The sequence below is a fragment of the Ambystoma mexicanum genome, chromosome 1q, assembly GCF_040938575.1.
Source record: "Ambystoma mexicanum isolate Mex_15411 chromosome 1q, UKY_AmexF1_1, whole genome shotgun sequence".
In the NCBI taxonomy this organism is placed as follows: Eukaryota; Metazoa; Chordata; class Amphibia; order Caudata; family Ambystomatidae; genus Ambystoma; species Ambystoma mexicanum.
In genome coordinates, this window is record NC_090922.1 from 124,308,574 (window position 1) to 124,329,722 (window position 21,149).

At 47.2% G+C, this 21,149-nt stretch overlaps 1 long non-coding RNA gene across 1 annotated transcript in view; it reads right to left on the bottom strand.

Moving 5' to 3' along the window:
- Positions 1-21,149, bottom strand: part of LOC138521022 (uncharacterized) — a 312,247-nt gene that overhangs the window by 55,429 nt on the left and 235,669 nt on the right. Inside the window, exon 2 of the long non-coding RNA XR_011282916.1 lies at positions 12,027-12,095. This is a non-coding gene — a long non-coding RNA (uncharacterized lncRNA). The remainder of the gene's footprint in view (positions 1-12,026; positions 12,096-21,149) is intronic.

Below are 21,149 nucleotides of genomic sequence, written 5' to 3' on the forward strand. Positions count from 1 at the left end.
AAAAATGGGAATGGGGAAGGACCCATGGTGAATGGGGAATTACCGCCCCGCCAACCTTGGAATGGGGCGGTAATTCCGCCATTCACCATGGTGGACCCCGGCATGGACCATGGTGCTAATAGCACCATGGTTTAGCGCCGGGGTCGTAATGAGGCCCATTGTCCTGCCAGCGGGACACCTTTCCCGTTGGGCATCCTCATTGAGGTGCCTAATGGGAGAGGTGTCCCACTGACAAAAGAGCCTCTGGAGGGGCAGCTTGCCCTCCCTGCTCGGTAAAGCACTGTAGCGGGGCCCAAAGTGGGGGACAGGATTTCAGAGGAGGGGCCCGCACCCCCTGTCCCCACCATAGCGACTCCACTGCATATGGACAGTATGTGAGGGGTCATTGTGAGGAATTCGACCATCCGCACAATGGGTGGGCGCTCACCTGTGCTTTTTTCAAATGTTTTATTAAATGGAATGGTGGTAGACCAACCTAGGGAAATGTGTGGGGCTAATCCACACACATTTTCCTATGCTCACCGCACAACAAACACATAGACCAATGTGCTCTGTGGGGACACAGCCTACAGACACAGTCTGCCCTGTCCTATTTAGTTGGGATATGACAGCAGGAGAACACAATGCATCTCCAGAGGGCGAGGACCAAACCTTCCCCTTGCCATGGCTAGCCTGATTAACTAACAAAGGCTCAATGCATCTGCCCTGCTCTTTTTTTGGGCCCTGCATCTGGTGGCAGTGATTTGCATACCTATTAGAGGGTCATTCAAACAGGCCCACATGGGGCCTTGCTGCAGAGTTTAACACAGGAAACAGGAAACTGCAACAAACTTCCATATGCAACATTGTCACCCTGAAGCCAGCTACCCCTCTCATTATTGATGGCAGTGAACTGTCATGTCTGGGACTGCAAATTTACAGTAGTCCACCGAATAGGTGGACCCCATTCATAAAGTACGAGAATGTGGTTTTCAGGAGTCAGAGAGTTTGGTCCTGCTGCAGCTTCAAGGGAGACCTACAACTTTAATCAGGAACCACAGAGAGCTCCATTAACTGGAGATACCCTTTTGATCCACAACAGACAGGAAGATGGGTGGGACTTGCACAACACTCCGATTATGACCTCACGCATACAGGAAATTGTTGGTGGGAACCCCAGGATTGGCTCATTAAGGTAGGCTTAGCCTATACCAATTCCTGTGGCCCATTTGGCTTTAAAAGAGGGCTGAGCCCCTCTTTTGGCAGATCAGAAGATTTTACAAGGAGTAGTACGAAGAACTCATCATTGGACCCTGGCTGAAGGTACAGTCTGCCTTACATCTTCCGCCAGTAAAGGAAGGCCAGGACCTCCAAAGAGGAAAGCAAAATCCCTCCCCTAAACATCTCCCACAGAACAGATGGAGATACCGAATCTCTGTCTCTGAACCCAAAACCAAGGACAATGCAGCTGCCTGCAACACACTCCTCAGCTTTTGGCCATCAGCCTTAAAGGACGACACAAGCCCATTTAAGAAGCTGGGAGAGGTGCCTCGAAAAGCATCTACCAACGTCCACCTTAAAGGACATTTTCTAGCTAGTCGAGCTCCCTGAGCTGCAACTGACTGCATCGTTGACGATTGTTTGGCTGCAGTCACTTAAAGACAACCGAGACGTCTCGACCACTTCTTCAGAACCACCGACCAGTACTGAGACAACGATTCCTGACCCGCTGTGTAGGCCAGCCTGAAGATGTTACTGTCTTGACGCTTGATACCCACAACTGTCTCCCATCTTGAACTCTGTCACAGAAGCCTGCAAAGCACACTGAAGCTGACTCGACCCTGTTGAGCACCAAGAACACCTACAGCACAAAGTTCAATGTGGTTCTGTCCCCCTGGTCCTTCCAGAAGGCCCCTACAGACATTGTAAAACCCATTGCTCCCTTTGTGCTGAAGCCAAGTAAGCTTGAACTGTTGCGATTATTTGCCATACTAACTACCCTCCTCTCAGTATCCAAAGTGCATCCCGTTTCCATCTTTGAAACTGTCTGCTGTCCTCTGCATTGCTGTACAGAGTGGGTTGTATTTCATAGTGTTGCTAGAACTGTCTGTTATGATAATAATAAAGTAGATATTTTCATACAACATTGATTGGGCAGTTCCTTTTATCGTTGGGTAATAATAGTATTTTCGCTGTATTGCAACTAACCAATAATCCACAACCTTTCAGAGATAAGCCTGCCGTTCCATCCACATTACTAAAATTGGACATGGAGGGTTATTATTTGCTTGTGTTCCCCATCTGTTCATATCCCTTCTGTTGTACTAGAGGTGTGGGTTGATTGATGGTTTAGAAACCGATATTCATCCCTGAACCACTGGTGCCCCGGAAGTTGATTCGTCACAGTCATGTATTACTCCACCCAGGCACTGAGTCTTTGCAGTGTGTTTTCAGCTTCTAGGGGGGATTCCATATATATTCTCATCCAGGGGTAAAGTCCTAAACATTTAAGTGGGGGGACTCATCAACAAACGCAATGGGATGTGACGTCGCCAGAAATGAGCATATCAATGTGAAATATGCACATTTCATTAAATTGGCTTTGCATAAACACCCAAATTGCACAGGACGAATGACATTTGCCTTTCATACAATCAACACACACACAAAACTAAGAGAGGATATTTTCTTCTAATAGTGTTTTTGACAACGTTAAAAGGTGTGCATGTTTTAAACTCCAAGAACCCATACAAAGGTTGTCCCTGGGACTTGCAGTACCAACATTTTACCTTTATGTGTTTGTTATCTTTCATCAAGTTATATTGTGCAGTGGTGAAGTATCCAGCCTTTGACGACTGCGGTTCGATCCCCGTGGTTGGCTTTAATGCATACATTCAAAGAGGACATTCAATGTTTCTCATTTTTGCTGTGGGCAGGAGTCCACCCTCTGAAAAAAGTGGGTGGACCCCGTCCCCCCGAGTGTACCCTCGACATGAGCCCTGTTCTCAATCAATCAGCTATTGGTATAGCGCTCTTTCATGGCACCATGGAACTTAGACATCCAGCATCCGGAACAACAGAGAGAAAGGCACACAGCTGAACAGGAGAAAGTTTATCTGAGGAGAAACGTCTTGAGGATTTTCCTCAACTCAAGAGGCAAGGTGTTCCAAAGCTTGGGCCGCGCCACTGAAAAGGCACGGCCACCCAGACGTTCTTTCCCATATTTAGGTATCTGCAGCAATGCTGCATTTAAAGATCTTAAGGAGCGTACCGGGATATATCTCTCCAGTTTCTCCTGGATGGCTAAGCACCCTTTGCCAATTAGAGTATGGTGCATGATGCACAGCGCTTTGAATTCTACCTGTGCTTCAATGGGTAACAATGGAGAGATTTCCGAGCCCTCGTTACTCCTGCCCCTGCTGGAATACGTGTAACCAGGCGCACTGCTGCATTTTGCAACACTTGTAAGCGCTGGAAGAGAAAAGAAGGCTGCGCCAGGTAGATGGCATTGCAATAATCCAGGCTCCCATTAACGCATGCTGCAACTACTTGAGCATGACATTTCTCTGGAATAAAAGGAAGGACTTTCTTTACTTGTTTAAGTTTCATAAAACAGGCTCCATGTACTGAACTGACCGGTGCCTCCATAGACAGAGATTCAGACAGTTTAAGCCCTTGGTTTCACACTACTTTAGCAGGCTTGGGTAATGGACCCAGTGATGCTGGCCAAAAATCGTTTGTCCATCCCACGGTGCCCCAGGCGGACCCGAGATCAGGATCTCTGTCTTTCTTCCACTGTATTGGGTGGCAGAAAATCAATGTGTTCCCCTTCATGAGCCTGGCCAAGAGTGAGAGTGTGCTCTGGGGAGTATGACTCACATTCAGGAGAGTGGGCCTCCTTAGGACTCCGGCGCTAAACCATCGCGCTATTAGCACCATGGTCCATGCCGGAGTCCGCCATGGCGGAATGGAGAATTACCACCCCATTCCGAGGTTGGTGCGGTAATTCCCCATGCCGCCATGGCCCTTCCCCATTCCCATTTTTGCCCCATAGGGCTCAATGGGAATGGGGAAGGCGCTAATTACGGTACCGCAAATTGCGGTACCGTAATTAGCACCAAGGTCCCTTTGCGGGTCCCTACTTTAACGGCTGGTAAAACCAGCCGTAAAGGTCGGGTCCCGCAAAGGGACCTCGTAATTAGGCGCTAGGTGTTTAACGGCGCCGCAGCCTTTTACGCCACCGTTAAACACTTAGCGCCTGGGTCATAATGAGGCCCCGTGTCTTGATTCGTTAAGACAGCACACACGGTTGCAAGTCTCTCCTAGCAATCAGCTTTTGTGCAAGACATCATCCTCTGCCAAGGACACTCCCTCGCAGGTGCCTACCATGACATCTATGCCCATGGGCACTGTTGGGGGCCTGCCCTGGACCACCGGGCAGGCCCCATCGGCATGTCGGGAGCACCCGACACAGTCCCTCAGTGCAGCGATCACGCTGCGGCAAGATGAGTGGGGGTCACCCCACCTGCTCCGGATCATAGGAGCGACACACATGGCTGGGGCACCAAGCACACAGCGGCCCCGTCTCTGGGGGCACCCAGGCAGGGGTTGCACCAGCAACCATGATCACATGGCTCGGCAGCAGAAGAGGGCGGCGTTGCCCAGCAGGTGCGCCGACCTCGTAGAGGGCCCCGTCCCTGGGCCTTCTCCACGCGGTAGTGCACCAGCCTGGTGCACATGAGTAACTACACCGGAGCCAGTTTCGGTTTGACTGACAAGCCGGAAATGGCTTGTCTCTTTTATTAAGTTGGTCACGTGGATACTGCCACGTGACCCATTACAACATCCTGGGAGGTACCAGGCTCCCAGGAGGGGTGCCATGCAAGACTCCTTCTTTTTCATAACAACAAAACAAAACCCCAAAAAGCCCCAACACAACCATACACTAATACTACTGTCACCACTCTACTAGTTTTTCACACCCTTTATTAACCTAGGTCAGTGGTTCTACTATCACAAAACACTGATGAGAGCTACTGGCACCACATGAAGGATTCCGCACATTCGGATGTGCACAGCATTACACTTCCCACCGACCGGCCCATTTTAAACCAGTCACTGTCTGCAGGCTCAGAGTCTTCCTGGGGATGTCGGTGACGATGTTCTTCTTCCGCCGTCGTGAAGTTGCAGGAGGCCAGATTGTGTCCTCACCAATGTTCCCCTCGGACAGTCACCAGACTCAAACGGGCCGGCAAAGCCGCACCTGGGGGTGGGGGAGGGCCAAGGGCCACATCAGCCAGGTCCACTTACATCGGGGGGGGGGGGCTGCCAACCGTGGCAGGGTGCCACGGTGCTGGACAACAGTTCACACATCACACTTCCCCTACCACCTTGGACAGCTGGCAGGGAGCAGCAGACATAGCCCCATACGTTGCACAGTCCCCACTTGCCCAGTCATGCTTTCCTTCTGGCTCTTTGCAGCACAACAATGGCTTGTCTCTTTTATTAAGTTGGTCACGTGGATACTGCCACGTGACCCATTACAACATCCTGGGAGCTACCATGCTCCCAGGAGGGGTGCCATGCAACAGGCACCAATCCCAGCTCGCTGCACAGGGGGCATGTAGAGCAAAAAAGTTCTGTTATCCCATATCAAAGCTGCACAGGGTGAAAGGCCCCCTATGAATGGGCCCCAGGGGCGATGGAAAGAAGAACTGTACAGATAAAAGAGCTAAGCTATTACTATAACTTTCATGTGAAAACAGCGGCAGCAAAACAGACATGGCACAATAGCCCAGAATGCTGCTTACCCTCTATCTACGTTTGCCAGAGACTGGGACACAAATGCAGAATAAAGGATATGCCCAGGATCACACGGTGTGCTCGAGCAGAGAAAGTGAAAATTAGACCCATTTGCTGGATCTACAGTTGACACTTTCCCCGCTGGTCCACAACTTACATTCTAGCAATTACATTCAAGCGGGTGCCCAGTGTCCAGATTTAGGGGAGCCCTTCAGCCCATTACAACAGGATACAAAACAATGGTTTATGCAGGATCAAGCCTTTTGCCTATAGACACCTGGTGTATTATCTTGCATGACACCCTAAGGCGCCGTAAAAAATACGTACACGCATCCACGTTCCCTTTCCTCCTTATTTATTATACAATTTCTGGCCTCAGCTAAGTGGGGTTTCAAAGCAGAACTTGTACTTATATGGACTTCTAGGAGCTGTGGGCTATGGACGAGACACCTATATATGATACACAGTACAGGCCCCTCATGCATTCAAACTTAGAGGCAGGGGTTGTGTTAGGTCTAGAAAAGATCCAGGGCCGTTCTAATCCGGGACTGTTGGGACTCGGGACTAACTACCCTTTTGGTTGTAGCCCCCTTGCTTCTATCTGGGACTACAAGCAAAATACCCAGGGCTAGAGCCCGCTCGGCCCCCCTAGCAACGCTTAGGGAAACACAGACTGTACTTGAGGGTAGCGCATATGGATAGCACAGAGCGTGTAATCTGCATTGTTTACCGGGTGTCCAGATAAATACATACAATTCATAATAGCAGCTATTCTGGAACCACTCACAAGCGGGAAATATATAAATTCAATGCTGTGAGCCACGTCCAAGGTCCTTGCATCCATCTGCAGGACACAGGTTTGTTTATTCAACTTGTCCAATGCCAGGTCTTGTACCTTTCTTTGCATTCTGGGCTCATCGTCATTGCCTGTGCCTGCCTTGCCTGTCCTAGTGGCCTGCTACACAAAAGGAGGCCTGGTTGTGGTCTGGCTGGCAGGGCAGGCCGCCGGCCCATCCATGATGCAGCCAAGGCCAGCCAGCCAGACCCAACCATGATGCAGGACAAGGGCTGGCGATACGTGCATGCACTGCTGCACGTTTCAGCCCTTGGCCCTATAGCCCGACTGCATCATGGTTGGGCTGCATGCAGCATGGATGGACCATTGGTGGACAAACCACCACCTCACCCTCTTCCACGGTTCCACTCTACTTACCTGGTTTGAATTGAGGCACAGGAATCAGGCTGCTGCTCATGCACAATGACTAGTGATACATAAAATGGAGTCCAAGCCGCGTGGTCTGCGGCCTGTGTTTGCCTCGCTTTAGCCATGCCCCAAAAACCTGATTGGAGGATTGTCAGGGGTTCCAAGAGATTGGTAGGGTTCACAAACTGACAGACAGGGTCACAACAGCGATACCTAGCAACCCTTAAATGACGTTCCTGCAAGATGGTCACCATGGAAGATGGTAAAGGGACCAACATGCAATCCCTTTTCACTTTCCACAGTGTCCATTGCCATGACGGTGATGTGCCAGGAACACTAGTGTTCCCGGCGCTGGTGAGGGACAAGAGAACACCTGGTTAGTGGGTTGGGGGGAGAGGTTACATATATAGGAACGGGTTGTGGGGGTGGGGAAGTGAAGCAGGGGAGCGGGAGTGCTGTGAGCAACCCATGGTATCAAAAGCAAGACAAACACAAAAGATACGTTTGGAAAGCCTTTATCGTTCTCGAAAAGGTGTTGAAAGAGTGCCTATCTTGCCTTACGTCTAAGATGAGAGCACTCTCAATGATCAAATAATAAATAACACAGTCTGTCAAAACAAAATGGCCTATGCTAACAAAACCTATTACCAGCCCTTACTCTAATGTAAGAGATATGTGTGGGGAAAATGCATGTAAAGGAAAAGCAGTGTAAGAATATAAAGAATCAATGTGGCTGAGTCAGCACACCTCCCCATGTTGGACAGCACGCAGACAGGATGACGCACTCATGCTCATGTTCTCAAAATAAAGGCAGTTCAAAACATGGATCGAGGACCCGCTGGCCTTGCACATTAAAGTCTCTCATTCCAGCTTTCAAAACACAGTTCAACAAAAAAGTTCATACTGGTCTCCCTCAGTGGGGCTCAGAACTTTGAAAACAAAACTTTCATGTAGGTCTTCCTCAGTTGGTCTCTGACCGTTCAAACACAACACTTGCGGGGATTCCCTTCCCCGAGCTTAATTCCCATCCTTTAAGGGTTCCCTTCCCCTAACTTATCACACTTTTGGTCTCCCTCAGTCGGATTCAGACCTTTTCCTGATGTCGAAGATTTTCAAATGTGTGTGTCTTTTACTATAGACCCCTGCAGGACCACTTCGATTTTCCCTTCAGCTCACACTCTTGTGTTATTTGCCCCAGTGTCTCTTAGGCTGGGTAGTCCAATGTCATAAGCACAAAAGTTTAACTTTCACATCTTTACTCCCCTTTTGCCGGGGTTCATCTTGATCACTTTGCTTTTTATAGTTCATTCACTTTATCGCTTCATGAAAAAAACATTTCACCTCTCAATGAGACTTTCGACTGGGCTACTTCCTTTCGCCGGACCACTCCGTTATTCAGTATTGCTGGTTTCACAGCTATAGGTAATTCAAAGTTTATCACAGTTCTGCCTTCCTTCACGTCTCATCCAAACGCGTGCAGCCTTCAATTGTGTGATATACTGTCGCAACTTCAATCTTTCCTTAACACACACTGGTCTTTAATGTTGCTTGCCAACTCACCGGCTGTGTGCATTTCTTTCTTGTCTTTGCAGTTTTGAATTCACAAGGCAAGGTTAATACCACAGGCTCGGCCTCGCCTCCCCAACTCTGCCATTCACCGGCCGGGTTCGCTGGCGTCCTTGAAACACAATGCAGTCTTCTCATCTGGGATTTGGCCTTCTCCATGTCTCTTTTGCAGCCTTTTGAAGGTAACAACCTCCTGCAGGGAACTCCTGGGGTTCTCTACCCTTTGCTCTCATCCCTCGGTTCGTTGCTCTGCTCAGGTAGGTTCGACTCAGAAGTTCTGCTCTTGATCATGTTCCACCTTGCTCAGCTTTTCTCACCAAAATGTCTTTGGACTTCAAGTCCCATTATCCTTCACTCTGATTTTGCTCCCACTTCGGTAGCTCCCCTTTTTGGTACTCTGGTGGGTTTGGGAGCTGCAGGAGTTCAAGGGGATGCTTGTTGAGATCAGGATCTCGCCACCTGCCCCTCAAAGGCCTCGGCTTTCCTGGTGTGGGCACTGCCAAATAACCCCAGCTGCCCCTGGTTTGGCTCTCTGGAGGTACAGTTCCCTCTCCACAGTGCAGCCTTCCTGTACTCACAGGTCCAGCAATCAGGCCATCCTTCTTCCTCCAGGCCTTTCAGGGTCCCTCCAGCTCGAATTCTCTACCTCTGGATTCTGTGCACCATCCAGCATCCCTTGCTCGCTCAGGGTGTGCCTGTATGTTCCACCTTTTATACTCCCTGAGAGTCAACCGGAATCAGGTGTGAGTGGTTGTAGAGGACAGTCTGTTGTTAAAAAGGAAGAGTCTGTCCTCTGCGTCTAAATGTGTTTCTTCTCAGTGATCTTCATCCTCTCAGTCCCTCTCTTCTTCATCTCAGTGTTTGTATAAAAAGGGGGGGGAGCTGGGAAGTCGTAGTGTTTTGTGGTAATTATGGGAAAACTGGGTAGGGTATTGTCCAATCCGGGAAGGTAGATGTATGGGTGTGGGTACATGGCTTCTGGTTTCACATGAGGCTCTCACCTTCTTTCCTTTAAGGAAAAGAACTGGGGTAGGATGGGACTTGATTTAACATATCCAATGTAGTCTGAGGGGTTGTCGGGTAGGGGTGTGTCGGAAAGGGGGGAATACTGTGACTCTGCTGAGGGCATTCCTCCCACAGTCCCCAAGGACCCCTTGTCCAGGTGATCCTTCTGCACTGGTCCACTCCCAAGGTCTGGTTCCAAAGGCGATGGCCGTGCCCTGGCCACCTGAACAAAAGATCCTTGGGGTTTATCTGTGAGAACACCCTCGGGTTTCTCACAGCGCACTTACCTCGGTCCTTGCAGGAGAAGATGACAGCCTGCCGCTCAGAGGAAGCCTGGAACAGGGGCTTTACCATGTGGTAAAGACCCTGTTCTGAGCCTCCTGATTGGCTGGGAGGCCACCACACCCCCCCTCACTGGGTACTAATAATAGATACCGCAGACCTCTCAAAACCAAGTCTAGATTCTGCCCAAAGTGTAGCATCGAGACAGCCATCATCCAGGTGGTGGATGATGTTCTCCAAATCATGGATAAGGCAACTAATGCCTCCTCGTCCTGCTTGGCCTCTCGGCTGCATTCAACAATGTTGACCACTACATCCTTCTCTCCCTCCTTGCTGACAGGATGGGATTCTCTGGTACCGTCCTGAATGGTTTATTTCCTACCTCTGAGGCAGACACTAGGCTGTCCAGATGAACTTGTTGCATTCTAACCGACTCCAGGTCTCCTGCAGAGTCCCCCAAGGCTTCATACTCCCGCCAATCCTTTTGAACCTTTACATGAAGCCTCTAACATTCCAATATGGCCGTGCCCCAATACAGAGACGATACTAAGTTGTACATGAGAGTAAATTGTGTGTGGGAAACCATTAGTCTGCGGTTACCTAGCAATCATCCAGTCCTGGATGTCCTCTGGCTACCTCAAACTAATCCAATTCAAGACTGAATTCATCCTCATTGGTCCGCCCGCTAAAAAACAACTTGTCCAACAATGACTCAATGATATGCGCCTAGAAGGATTTGATCCATAACTCTCAGACTCAGCAAAATCCTTAGGCTTCATCATTGACAGCAATCTGTCCTTCCAGAAACACATAGCCAAGAAAGCCCAACTAGCCTCGCACATCAATGGGGGAAAAGCACTCCTGACAGGGTTCCCAGCTGCTTACTTGGCTCCCGTTAAAGCAATCTACCATGCTGCTGCCGCACATAATATTACAGGAGGACAAAAATGTTACCGAATTACCACCCTCCTACGCAAAATACATTGGCTTCCATTCCAAGACAGGATAATGTTCAAGACTGCATGTATCATCTACAAAGCAGTCACGATGAGCACACCAGTCTACCTGGCAGCTAAGCTCTACATATCTGGTGGCACACGCTCCTTGTGCAGCAAATCGACCAGCCGACTTGAATCACAACTCGTCCACTAAGAGAGGACCCGCAAACAATCCTTATCTTGTCATGCACCCACCCTCTGGAACTCGATCTGGTGCCGGCTCAGAATGCCCCCACAATTCTCCAATTTTATAAATCTCTCAAAATATGGCTCTTTCAACAACACCTGACCAATGACTTATTCCAACGGATGCACATACCGACGAACAGTCCTCACAGTACTGCACTACTGTTAAATATGCCAGCCCAAATTCTGAATAGCCACACTCTGTACATTGCTTCACTGCTCTCAAGCTAGGTCCACACTTTAAACAATAAAATAAAATAAAATAGGTCTTTGAGGGGATAGATCCACCTATGCATCTCCTGTCACTACACCCACCATACTCGTTAGTAAACCTGCACTCTCTGGCAGGCCATGCATGCATGTATCACTTTTGAAGGGTCTGGCTCACCCCTTCTTCCTTACCCCTGTTTTTCCTTTGAGCTCCCCGCTTCCACCTTTAAACAGAAAGCAGGAGGACCATGTCTTACCTCTCCACAACAAAAACCAGTCTCCCACCATGAGTCGGACAGAGGTAAATGCATAAAGAGCCACCAATAATTGCAGGTAGGTTTTTTGTCCTCTATGTCCTGCCTACACTGGACCTGATAAAGCATCCGTTTAGTGGGCCACAGCGCTTGCTAAGCTTTTGAAGAGTTGAATCATTATCCTCATAGTGAGCAAAGCTGCTCATTAATGGAAGCACATATGCTGCCCTTCAGGTCCTTGACCAACTGTCTTGTTTACATCCAACATGTAGGTTCAACTATACAGGGAATTTTAACTTGAATCTCAAAGCCGTGGCTTTCTTCTACCTCAGTGGCTGCAAAGTCCTTCTTGAAGCCCTCTCTGCCTCCACTGTGTCCCTCCACCCCGCAAATTCCATCCAATATTCCACAGCCTTACTTGCCGGACAGAGGAATTTGATCACAACACGCCCATCCACAAAGAGCTACATTGGCTTCCCCTTCAAGCCCACATTATCTTCAGAACACTTAAAAGGCCATTCCTTCAAATTCCCACCGTACCTGGCAGAAAAGTTGACCATCTTCAGGCACCAACTGTCGCCACGCCATTTCCAGATGTGAAGCCAACAACTGCAAGAAAGGAGAGAATGAGGGCAGACATTATTCTGTTATGCCTCCTGGCAGTGTAACAACATAGATACCAACATTAATCTCACCCCCCTTTTCTACACTTCAAAAAGAAATGAAGACCCTACTCTTCAAACAACATCTAACTGTGCACTAATGTTGAACAAAGCAATTCTAGTAATCTTCTGATGCAATCCCATTACTGTACATTGCTCCACTGCTTATGATATATGTTTGCTTGGTAAATCCAAGAAATGACATGGCATGACAAGACATACATACACGTGGATATACAATCAGACATATCAGATATGCGGACATACAGCAGATATACAGGCACAAAATGCAGATATAAATGCAATTAGACAAGCAGCATACAATATATACAATCAGACATAGTTCTGTACAATCAGACGTACAGACAAACATACTTGAAAATATACAATCAGATATAGCAATATACATGCACAACATGACAAAGTCCCCAGGCTTCCTCTGAGGTCCTCTAGTGGGGTGACCAAGAGAACTGGGGCCTCCTCAAGGTAGGGGGTGATGGGCCCAGGACAGTATGTGCTTGATCCGCTGGACACCCACATATCGTCCTTGTATCATGGCAGGGGACAATCATGCACCAACTAGGGCCAGATACCCTTTAAGGGGGACAGCCCTTACACCTGGAAAGTGGACACCATACTTGATCAGGGAAATCAGGCTCGCCCATCCCCAAAGTACAGTCCTTGAACTTCTTGTGAAAATGGTAACCCATTATCTACTGGCCCTTTAATGGAATCGAGGAATGGTGGTCCAGCAGATCAGTCAGCACTGGCACGCTCAGCTCCCCTCGAAGGGAATGCCATCTGCAGATGGAAAATGGGGGCCCTAAAAAGGAAGGGAAATTCAACAGTCAACTAGCCATCCATCGAACATGGCCACTACTGTCATACAGTTAAGAACAGATAGGCTCAGGGGGTAACCCCAGTGGCAAGGCTAGCGTGTGACAACTAAGGATGGGACCATCCAAAAGCTCGAACCTATACTCATGTTGGGACCTACCAGCCAATCTGTACACTAGCTGCATGAAGAGACACACCAGAATTTCCCTTCCCCTGAAATAGACCAGGGTTGGGCAGGCAGAGAAAGGACCACCCAATCAGAGGACAAGACCATCCGAAGTCCCACATCAGGGCTGTAAGGCACCCCAGTGGGCAGAGCCCAACAGGCAATCCCCATCCCAGCTGATGGACCTGAGTCTCCTTTCAGCAGAGAGAAGCCGGAAGGAGATGCTAAAGCCCTATAAAACCCCAATCAAAACCCCAACGAAATTGTTACCGAATTACCCCCATAACCCTAAGGTCTGAAATTGGAAGTGGCAGTAATAGGAACTGGAGACCGGCAGCAGGAGCGTTTTGGGTGAATGCTGGAGGAGAGAGCAGGAGGACCTGATTGGGAGTAGATACCAGGTACCTGGAATAGAGGCCCAGAAGACGGGGTCACACTAGAGCATGGGAGCTAGAGGAAAGACCCAGAAGCCCAAAGTGAGGAACCAAGAGAATGGGAGCTGCTTGTGACATAGTGAAGGGATAATGGACACATATAGTAAAGGAACCTAGGAGAAAGGTATGGCCAAGAAAATGAAGAAGGCCAGATTGAGATAGGATGGTAAAGCAATAACAGAACTGCCCAAATGGGCAAAATAGGGGATAGCAGGAGAGATGTGGAGAGTGGAGAATGTTGTGCCTAATAAGATGAAGACGTTGAAAATGATTAAGATCTGGGAAGTGAAGACAGTTGCAACCAAACCGATGAAGAACGTGATAGGGGGAGACATCCGAAGAGTGAGGAAGGTTGTGCCCAAAAGAGGGAAGAAGCTAATAGAGAGACATCAGGTGGGTGAGGCAGTTTGCCCAAAGTGGTGAAGAAAATGGTAGTGGGAAGAGATATGGATAGGTGAGGTAACTGTGCTCAAAGTGGTGAAGAAGGAGGCAATGTCAATGCTGTAAGAAGGAGAAAGACGCAGCCCACAGGGTGAAGAAGGTAACCAAGAGAGTATATAGAGAGGAAGAATACACTGATGAGTGGTGGTTAGAAATTTAGAGGATTTGGGAAAGGAGAGACTGCAAGTTCATAGAAAGTCTGATCAGAAAGAAAGATGGTTTAAACAGGGGAACAAGAGCAAGTGAAGCCAGAGAGCCTAGTGGATTGATAGGAATACAGGACTCTCTGGATAAACTAACCTAACTGTATGAGCGCCTGCAATCGTATGAAATGTAGTTGGCCATCTACTAACCCTGCTGAGTTTCCTGGACCCACATCCTGGACTCTGGGAAGTGGCACGCTTCGCTCACAGTCCCTTACTTCTCCTGGTGTGGGTGAGCAACCACAACAGAGGAATCATATCAATCATATTATCCAAATGAATTGGCAATTTTTACAGATACAGTTTACACTCGATTTGTTTTAATTGTGATTGTGTGGAAACCAACTTGTGATTTTCTGTTTTTCTGTAAAAATTGCTAATTCATTTGGGTCATAGGCTTGATAATATGATTGATATGAATACTGAATTAGTTCTATTGACATATCATAATAATTGTCTTACAATTATGTTTATTTATTATTTTTTGCTATCTTGTACACAGTTCATTAAACAATCTATGCCCAGATTTGAAAAAGGCACATGTAGGGTGCCGAAACAGGTGTCATCCTGATGGGCGATCAAATAAATAAATATATGATGAACTAAGAGAAATTGGTGTTGGGTGATACTGAACTCCCTGTGGCGCAGTAATAGATGAGTGCAGAAACCACCTTCTCACTTACTACAAAAGGAATAGGGGGCCTCTGTGTCTTCGTTCTCTGCACGCATCAGTGCGACACTGTAATACTATTATGTTGTATCAAGTCGCGGAGGTCTAAGAGTGACTATAAAAAAGTTCCCCAAGTCATATTGTTTTATACATACTGTGATGGGGTGTGCCACAAATAACTACTCTAGAGGCCTTTCTTTGTTTCCAGGGTATTAATTGCAGTTCTTACAAACAGATTGGTTCAATGATTCTTGGGATGTTTGCGCCAACCAAAGTCCCTGCTCTCTTGACTGCCCAGCCTTTCCCTCCTCTCTGGCCCAGGTGACCCTTGCAGGGAAGAGTAGGGCTTGGTACACCAAACTGTCTTTTTCTGGCATAGACTATGGTTGTTTCCCTGAGTCGATGGTTGCCTAACTGCTGAGGGGTCTCCCACCTCTCCCTGACCTAATCCTGCTTAGGGAGTTAGGGATGTTGCCTCCTTCCACGCAGTTCCACCGACCCGTCACCGACGCACAGTCTCAACTGACCGTCTCCTTGACTAGGTCTCAAGATGTTCTCCTCCCCAGCACTCTACTATCCCTCAAATCTTATACTCTTGACTTCCTACCTCCACCCTTTGATGCTACTTTTCTTGTTGCCCCATAATCTCTCTACTCACAAGCACCACCCCAACCTCGTACTACCACTGTATTTATCTTCCGCCTTCTTACTCCTCCTTCTCTTTGTCACCGCTACTTCTCTGCTACGAATACCACCACTGCCCTCTTGCCACTAGTCCTACTCCACTACCGTCTCTCACTCCTACCACATCTCTGTTACCACTCCTCAGTATCACTACTACCACTCTACTGCTTCTTCCATGTCTCTACTACTACTGCTTTGCCCCTCTCTCTCTATTCTCACCACCACATTCTACTATTGCTACCACTACCTCTTACTTCTATGACTACCATTTACTCCTACTACTTCACTACTCCCGCTAACACTACTGCCTCCTACAACTTCTATCACCTCCTCTCTCTACTCCTATTCTTCCACTACTACACTCACTCAGCACTCTCACGCACAATCCCTCTACAGACCTCTCTGTTAACAACCTCCATACTCCTTCTGCACTCTCCTCCTCTGATCTCTTGACCGTCCTCCTTCACCTCCTGTCCTCACCCAACTACAACCCACACGGACTACTCCAAATTTACCTCTCAAATAACCCACCCCCTGCCAGGATTAGCCCCTCTCACTGACCAATCAATTACCTGGCTCCAGTGGGTGCGTCGTGGGACAGTCTTGAGATGGGCTTATAAGGGCTTGTAAACCCTGGTCCTTCTCAAACCGGGCCTACTGTGATTTAGACATGTACAACCCAGCGCTTCCCAGGGTACTTTTGTCCCTCCTTTTGGACTTGTCGTGGGCCTTCTTTTAATAAATAAATCCCTGGTGAGTTGGTGGGGCTTGCAAGACTCTCATGGAGGCCATTATTTACAAATAATCCCTAGTGGGGGGGGGGGGGGTTAGTGGTTTTGCTCACGAAGTGTGGCTTCAGCAGGCACTGGCAATCATTATGAGTATGTTGGTGTGCTGTAAAAGTGGCGGTAATGGAATTACTGCCACTTTTACCACTCCACCTAATTAGGGCTCCCAGAAAATGGGCAGTAATTCTGCTGATGGAATTAGCACCGGCGGTAATTAAACCAGCGGTAAATCCACCGGTGGAACTATCACCAGAAACCGAAATGGAAATACTGTTGAAATACCACAAATAATTGCTGTAATTCTCCCAAACACAGTGAAGTTACATCCACCCAATAGGTGGTGGTAAATGCAAACAGGTGATGGAAATGAAGCTATAGGTGCAACCAATGGACTCAGAAATGGGTACATAAGGCCCACAACTCCCCCAAAACACTTTACGACAGTATACAGGCACTAGTTGTAGCCAAGCTGGAAATACAAAACCTCATGCTGTACATTGAGGTGTAGATGAATGAACAGCACCATAGACCACATGGTGCAGAGAGGCGGAGGAGACACTATGCATAGCAAGCTCCCATTTCCTCTGTCAGCCCGTCACCCTGGGCCTTAATGGATCACCAGCTCATCACCCTTTACCAACTCAATAGGGAGACCATCACTGACCTACTCTCACTTATCTAGGATGACATCCAGAGCAGGATCAACATCCAAACAACCTTATCACTGCTTCTCAAGCTTGTGTCGGTGCTGCATTTCCTTGAGGCAGGCACCTACCAGCACACTGTGAGCATGCTGCATGGCATGTTGCAGCTGGCATGTTCAATTGTGCTTGTGCAGGTGCTGGACGCACTCTTGCAGCATGCAGCCCACTGCATCTCCCTGCCCACCTCCCAGCAGAGATAAATGCCACAAAGGCACAAGTTTACTTGGCCTCCAGCTGCCCAATGTCATAGCAGCCCATTCCAGCTATGGAAAATGTATCAGAGCGAAAGAGATGACCGACCAGAGAGGGAGTGGATTCTTAATCAGCATGAGGGAGAGGAACATCACCGTCGGCTCAAATTTCTCCTTCTGAAAACAAGAGTGCAGACACTGAGAAACAAGGATTATAGCCACTGAAGGAGTTAAAAGAAGCAGCAGGGTATATTAATCTGATATATGCACCACCTGCTTATACCAGTGAATATAGTAGAGAAGAAAGCAAAATTAAAGAACACAAATATATGTCTGGACGTAGTAAAAATGAGGAACGTAAAGGGAGAAGGGACACACTGATAGAAATACAAGAAGAGACTAAGAGACACAGAGGAGAGAAAGATAAAGCTAGTGAAATAGCAATTTTAAAGAATGAGTGGGTGGGAGGACACATTTTACTCAAGTTAGACGGAAAGGGTATCGACGAAGTTAAAGAAAGAGAAGAAAGAGAGGGATGGGAAGGAAAGGAAAAAGAGTGAGAAAGGCCATAGAAAGATGAGAAGGAAAACAAGAGAGAGCAAAAGGAAGAACGAAGAAGGTAGGAAGAGCAGGTAAGAGAGAGGGAGAAAAGATAGGTTGTAAAAGAAACATGAGGCTATAGCAACACAGAGATTGAAAGAAAGAAGGGTGGAAAGAAGGCGAGAGGAAGAAGAGAAGAGGGAGATGAGAAGACGGCAAGAGGAAGAACAAAACGAAATGAGAAGAAGTAGAGGCCAAGGGAGGATCAATTTGTTAATAGATGTGTAACACCAGTTGAAGAACGAGAATGATGGAAGGAAGAGAGAAGGTCACAACAGCCCCACCGGCAGCTGCACAACATACCTAGTGGACCGACATGGGCTGATGAGCATGGGGAAGAAGGCATAGGGAAAAGGATTGGGGAATTATATAGGTAGATGAGGAAAAAAGATGGTTAAGAGACCAGAGGGAGAGTCGAAGGATCTCCACAGAGAGAAACAAGAGATAGATTGAATGACATAATAATGGACAAGCACAGACCGCTATCCTGAAGGAGGCTAGATTTTGATGACGAGGAAAGGGATAACAGCCATACCAGTTGGGGTATAATGAAGTTAGACGAAGAAAGGGAAGAAAATGAGAGAGTGGCTCTTCAATAGATAGAGACGTAGGAAAAGGGGTGAAATGGTCAGATTGAGGAGAACCAGAAACAAAAACACCAGAAGCTTTAGCATATCTCAAATGACCACAAATGACCACAAGGACGATCGCATAGTGTAAGGGAAATGTTCATGCCTTATGTAAGCAGATTGAGGTCATTGCCAGGACGAAGACGAGCTGGCGAAACTAGCCCCACTTGAAAGATGAGAAGCATGGGTGGATACGATTGTAGAACAGGGTTTGCACAATTCCCGTTATTAGAGAAAGGGGGAGGGTGACCACAATATATACTGTGGCTGCAGATGGATAAAGATAATTTGAAATGCAAATTACTTAGTTTGACCGCAGGAGCGGGTAAACGGTTTTATGAGTCAGAAAGAATGACTGCAGGAATTATATTACCAATGGGTAACATAAAAGGTGTACTAGCAGCTGCCCTAGGTGAGTCCTATGGGAGAGAGCTGACAACATTTGGAGATGAGCGGGATATGCGAGTGTGACAGTGAAAAACACGATACATGAAGGAGCGCTATTTAATAATTGCACAGCAGACTCATGGAGGGCACTTACAGTAAAGTATCCTGATTCATCAGACATAGGCGCGATCATGAAATGGAAAATGGGAGAGAATGAATATCCTGTTGCTTATATTCAGGAGATTCAGGAACGTTGGCGTCTTTAGACAAGAGAACCGTCAGATAAGACCTTAGCATTATTTTATCATATTTTATGTTTGGGACTGCCTGAGCCAGTGCAAAGGCAGATGAAAAGTAGGGATGAAAGAAAAACCATGGCCAGAAATACAGTTGACTATCGTACATCATTTTTGATGGTTGCAAGAGAAGAATAAAGAAAAAGCTGAGAATAGGAAGTTAGTTCAGAATAATTTTTCAGAATTTGCCTTAGAAGGAGCAGTACTTACAAGTGGTTAAGGGGTGGTTACACAGCCAATCAATGTATCCTATAGATCAGGGTGGGTACAACTTTTGGCCACGTGGCAGAGGGAATGTACTTGAAGGGCGAGGAGGCAGATTTCAAAACCCTCAAGGGGGAGGAAGATTTAATGGAGGACAACCGCAATGCTGGAATTGCGGGAGAATGGGACATATGGCCTGCACATGTAAAAGTAGAAGGGGCATGTAGCAGAACTAGCAAGCTCCAAGAGAGGGGGGTGCTATTTTCCACTGTATAGTGCTAAACCAACTGAGTATTATACCCAAGATCACATGCAGTAACAAACGAGTACGCCACAAAAATGCCGAAAACGCAACAGATTCCGCTGAAATCACAGTCACCACAAGGGCAACCATAGCAAGTGCCTATGCAAACACAAGTACAGACTCAACAGGCGATGATGCCACAATGGAATGCAAATGCAGGAGTGCCACAAATACCTACACCCAGGCTAGGGAGTACCACAGTGGTGGGAGGAACTCCATTTACAGGTACAGGGATGAATTTATATACACAATAGGAAAGCCCTCAGCGTGACCTGTAGTGTTCAGTACTTTCTGTGACACCAGACCCCCAAGAGGAACCACGGGTCAGTGTAACGAAAGGAGGCAAGACATTTTTGTTTCTTGTAGACACTGGAGCGACTTGTTCCTGTATTTGAGAGTGAAAGTACCCAATGTCTGGCATCGTCATGAATGCGCAGGGATTATCTGGGGCTATGAGTTTGGTTCCTTTTACTGATGAATTACTAATTTCAATAGGTGATCGTGACGTGTCAATGCTACTGTTGTATTCCTGACAGACGCCAGTTAATATATTAGGATGCAACTTGATGACGATATCTTTTACTGACAAAGGTATAATATGCTCCATGCAGGGATAGATTACATGAATGTAAGAGAGTTTATATTAGCATTTACGGGCCAAAAGGTATTGCAAGGTTTCTCTTTAGACCCAGAAGTATTTTTTATGGAGTACATATGACAAATGTTTGTTTAGACCACAAATACCTATGGATGACTTGGAAGGACAGGTTATTACCATAGAACTAGAGGCAGCAGTATTAAGAGAGGAAAAGGTGGTTGTTCATGGGAAGGATGATGAAGGAAGAGCATGGAGAACAGTAATAGCTCTTGATGAAGGGTATAGACTAACAGACTTGACAGACGAAGAGTTGTTCAGAGACGAGTATTCAGACGATGAACTAGTTTTTTCATAAGCATTACCTATTGGATAAACATTGAGAATAGGGAAATACCACAGAGAATGTCATTGGTAAAGAAGAAACAGTAATTTTTCCAACACGATTTAGAAAAGGTGCCAAGCATCTTATGGACCAACATTCCAAATGGTGTGAGTCTAATGAGTGGAGCAGGAGCAGTTAAAATAAAGCTTAAGCCAGGAGCAATTTTGCCAAAAGCAAATAGTACCCCATGTCCAGAAAAGCAGATGAAGTTATATTTGAGACTATTTCAGCTTTAATACAGCAGGGAATATTAGTCCCATCAGATTCCCTATGTAACACGACTGTGTACCCAGTTAAAAAATCAATGCATGGGTCATGGTGAGTTATTCATGATCTACACCCCTTAAACAATATTGTTGAAGCAGAGTTTCCTCTGGTTCCGAATCCAGCTACGATATTATGCAACATTGCAGCCACAGCCAAGTGTTTTACAGTAGTAGATTTAAAGAACACTTTCTTTTCAATTCCCCTTCATGAGTACTC